This window comes from Vigna angularis, chromosome 1 (genome assembly GCF_016808095.1).
Source record: "Vigna angularis cultivar LongXiaoDou No.4 chromosome 1, ASM1680809v1, whole genome shotgun sequence".
Classification (NCBI taxonomy): domain Eukaryota; kingdom Viridiplantae; phylum Streptophyta; class Magnoliopsida; order Fabales; family Fabaceae; genus Vigna; species Vigna angularis.
Window position 1 is genome coordinate 61,030,812 of NC_068970.1, and position 4,837 is coordinate 61,035,648.

The following is a 4,837-nucleotide window of genomic DNA, read 5'->3' on the forward strand; positions in this document are numbered from 1 at the left end:
ATTAAAAACCCACTAAGCACTGCATGCATGAATGCCACTTGTCACGAAAGAAGCCTCCGAAGTCAAAAGTGGGTGTGCAGGTGTCGGAGGGTGAGACGCCCGTCCGTTCAGACGTGGGTTGAGCAAAACAAATTTTTGAAAAACTCTTCCACTACCCTGCACGCACTCTTCTTCTTCCCTAGAACTCAACTCTTCATTTTCTTCACCTTCTCTCTAGAAAGCTTCCTCCTTCTCTCTACTGTAACTCACCACCTTTTTCATCCGATCAAATTTCAGAACCGTAGGAACGTTCCCTGCGCCGTGAGCTTCAATCTGAACCGAACAGATCCAAGTTCTGTAACCGGTAAGTCGCTCGACTCTGGACGCTTATTTCTGTATTACATGCAAACTAAGATTCAGTCGCATGCAAGGGTATAAACTGAGTTCTCTGAGTTTTTCTTTTGGTTAGACTTAGTTGAAGAACGTAAGAAAGATCGTGGAGGGTAGAAAGCCATAGTTGGGCAAGTCCAAGTTATACTGTTAGACGAACACTACTATCCAAGTAAGGGAAGCTTAGTAATTTAATTTATACCTGTATATTATATGTAAACCTGATATGAACTGAATGTATGAGATGTATGCTGGTTGAATATGCATGATCGAACGTCGCTGTACTGAATGAATATGATATATGTTGGTTGAAATGTATGATATGGGTGATACGTGTGAATATGAAATATACATGCTTAGAAGCAGTGAACATAAGTGAAACTTGAATATCAACTTCCCTATGATAACGTATGTCCGACATTAAACGGTTTTCGACCGTTTGATGTTCCAGTAAACTTCTTTGAATTGGAATACTTTCATTTGGGAAGGATTCTGGTCGAGCATGAGCTATGTAGGTCTTTTACTTAGAGCTCATAATGAGCAGTGTCGATCTTACACATAGTAATCGTATTGGGCAGTGCTCGGTCTTACACCAAGCGCTCTTACTCTTTTCTGGAAAAAAAAAATCTTTGTTAATACAGATCATCCATCTGTGTCGACCGACAGTGTCGAGTACCTTTGTTAATACAGATCATCCATCTGTGTCGACCGACAGTGTCGAGTACCTTTGTTAATACAGATCATCCATCTGTGTCGACCGACAGTGTCGAGTACCTTTGTTAATACAGATCACCCATCTGTGCCGACCGACAGTGTCGAGTACCTTTGTTAATACAGATCATCCATCTGTGTCGACCGACAGTGTTGAGTACCTTTGTTAATACAGATCATCCATCTGTGTCGAGCACCCTTCTTGATGTAGGTCGTCCAACCGGGTCGACCGACCGTGTCGAGCCATCTTGAAAAATAGGTCGTCCATTTATCTTGAAGCCGGTATTACTTTATTTTGGAACGGGGCAAGTTCTTCGGTCTCATTCCTCACATTCGTTCTCGTTATAAAGAGGTCGTGATTTTATGTACTTGGACAGAACGACAAAAATGAAAATAAAAGTGAAAGATTATAAATGATGAACATTATATGAGGTGAACTACGGTTGTGAATTTTGGACGAGCGTTCCAGGGAGGAACGACTCATGGTTGAATATGGAATTTTGTAAAGTATGACTGTGGGCATGCTAGTGCTGGCTTGGTCCATCCTGATATTCCGTGATGCTCATCTTCATGTAGAGGAGAGTAGTTCATGTGTGGGAATGGCAGGAGGTCCTTAGTCCATAAGTTAACATGGGCGACGTAAGAAACGGACTAACCTCGAGTGGCAGCTGTCGAGTATAATACAGTTACTACATCACTCGGGTGCAAGGACGCCTGTAGCTACACAGATTCATACAGTCCGGACGGTCCGTCTAGAAATAGTTGTTGGATACTTATTTATGTTGAATTATTCTGGTATGTTTGACTTAATTGAATTGATGTTTTAATGTATGAATTAAATTACATAAGCTTACCCTGTGTTCCTTTCTTTGCGTTGTCGATTGTCTTTGTACGTTCGTCTTGTCTATGCGATGATCATCCGTGTGGATGGGAGCAGATGGAAGTGAGCTGCTGGAAGATGCGCTGGAAGAAGAAGTTTTAGAAGATGCGAGCCTCGTAGATGTGGAGGTCAAGGTCGAGCCCTAGCGCGCTCGTTTGTTTAGTTTTGTTTTCATGAATAGTGGACGATCGGTTATTTGGTTTTGTAAAACCGTTCGTCCTCGACTCTTCTAATGTTTTTTTTTTTTTTTCTGTCGTTCCGTATCTTGGCTCTGTATATTAAAGTCGTTCGACCTTTGAACCCTGTTTAGTGTAAGACTGCATGGTTAACTGTTAATTGTAATTAATTCTGAATTATAGTTATTACTGTATTTTGGGATGTTACAACTCGTCTGAGACCTGAGCGTTGGTTTTGTTTTATTATTACTGTATTACATTTTTATTATTAACGGTTTGTTGTTAAAACATGATTGTTAAAATAATAGTAATTATACGAAAAATGTGATAGTTAACAAAATGGTAAATATGTGAAAAAATAATTTATTGATTTAGTAAGTTATTCGTAACTCTGTTGATACATAATTATGAATAGATTTAACAATAATCAACAACATTGTATGAATATTAATCTGTGTAGAAACTAAAATACTTGTTCAAAATAACAAGATTAAGATCATTACTAAATTCCATTTTGGCACATTAAATTGGCAGACATATTCACTAATCAAGCTATTGAACATTTTACTAAGATAATGAGTAAACTTTATTTTTAAATTGAAAATTAACTACCTTTTTGTCTATAAACAAAGAAGAATTCATTATTATGCATTTAAAATATGTTTTTCTTAATATTGTCCAAATTCTTTTTCTGTCGGTGTTGAATAAATTTGTTTCGGTTTAATTTGTTTAAAATTCATAAAACTGTTTTCTCTTTAAGGGATTTTTTCTTTTATAACACTCTAGATTACATATTTTATTTTCTGTGTATTATGTTTGAAAAAATACAAAAAATCAATTTTATTTAATTAAATAATTTTTACGATACACATTTAATTGCTTTTATATTTTTAATAATTTTGATTTTTCTTTTCACATACAAATGTTTAATCCTCTGTTTTAAGTGTTTAATTGTTTAAGTAATTCAGTGGCTAACATAAAAAGTTTATCCTCCTTCTTCTTAATAACTATAAAATATATTATGTTATTTTTCAAGAGTTTAACTGTTTGATATTTACAAAATTTACTAAGACCTCTAATTTTTTTTTCCTGTTATCACAACTTTCATTACGTTTTGTATAGTGTAGTTTCATGAATTGAATTTCAAGAAATACAATCTGCACTTTAATTTAATAAACACATTTAAACATTTTTAATAAATAAAAAATATTTAATTATTATTTGGTATTCTGATTTAATATTTGCATAATTTTTTTTAACAGTATTTAACATTCAAAACAAGAAATGTTTATTTTGTGATATTATACACATGCTAATGTCATGCTTATAAAGTATGTATCTTTTAATTCCATAAAAAAATAACTAATATTTAAAAATGAAAATTAAACAAATTTTACATGCTTATTACAACATGAAACAAAAATAAACATAATTTTTTCTTAAATACTAATTTGGTTGTTATTTTAATGAAGTTTTTTTTCATGCAGTTCTATTTTTATATAAATTAAATTACACTGTTAATTTTATTTAATTTAGTAATTTTTGTTAACTGCCTTTAAATAATTAACTCGATTTAAATGATATATACGTGTTATTTCGTAATTTTTTTATTATTTATTTGTTCTTAATTAAAAAAAATTACTCATATATCAAATTAGTATATTGTTGTGTGACCGTAGCAATGTCGTGAAATTCAATTTAGTTTAAATTTTACTTAGATAATTTTGTTTCTTTCTATATTTAAATCAAATTTAATTTGTATATAAATATTATATTAATATTTTTATTAAAAAATATTTAATTACTTTTAAACCAATTCCAACTATGTTATTAAATAGGGTTAGAATTAATTTAAAACTATAAAATAAAGTCTTTACTGTTTGTATATTCTTGCCCTATTATAGGTATAAAAAATCAAACTTTATTTTTTTAACATCTAATCTCTATTTTAAATCAAATGTTAAACCAATTCTAATCTAATTTTTTACTGTTAGTAAAAATTAAACATAAATTTAATATTTATATTCTAATAATATAATTTAAAAATTTGGTTTAAAAATACTAATATTCTAATAATTAAAGTAAAAGTTGATTTGAAAATAATTTAAAAAATATAAATTTTAATAAAAATAAAAATATGATATTTATATAGAAATCACTTTTGGTCTAAATTTGTAAAGAGACAAAATTATTCCATTTAAAAAATATTGAAACTAAATTAAATTAAAATAAAAAATATATAAAATAAATGAAATATAAGACATTTGACACATAACATTACTACTACCACATAATATAATAATATACTATGATATTGACTTCATAGACAATTTTTTCTCTCTTTAACTATAAAAACCTAATAAACAATTAAAAAACAACAACAAATGACATGTGATCTATAATATTATTTATATTTTGTTAATTATTTAAACGATAAAAAAATAAAATAAAATAAAATTAATGAAAAGTAAAATTTAATTAAAAAATAAAATAAAACTAGAACCACGTTTAAATTTTTTTAATAGAAATAAAGATCAAATTAATATTTAATTTATTTTAGTTAAAAATTAGGATTTAGTACCAAGACTCGCATATTCTTCATTGTCATCCTGACTGTTTTTTCAATTGTTAAAGTCTTGTTTAAAACACATTTGTTGTTAGGGTCAAAGACAAAGCCAGTGCTTCAAGTTATAATTAGAAA

The 4,837-nt window shown here is 29.7% G+C and overlaps 1 long non-coding RNA gene across 1 annotated transcript; it reads left to right on the forward strand.

Moving 5' to 3' along the window:
- The first annotated feature begins 257 nt into the window (after positions 1–257).
- On the forward strand, positions 258–2,042 carry LOC128194465 (uncharacterized). The gene is made up of 3 exons (XR_008245842.1): positions 258–343; positions 449–541; positions 2,018–2,042. It is a non-coding gene; the product is annotated as an uncharacterized LOC128194465 (long non-coding RNA).
- Positions 2,043–4,837: the final 2,795 nt, after the last annotated feature.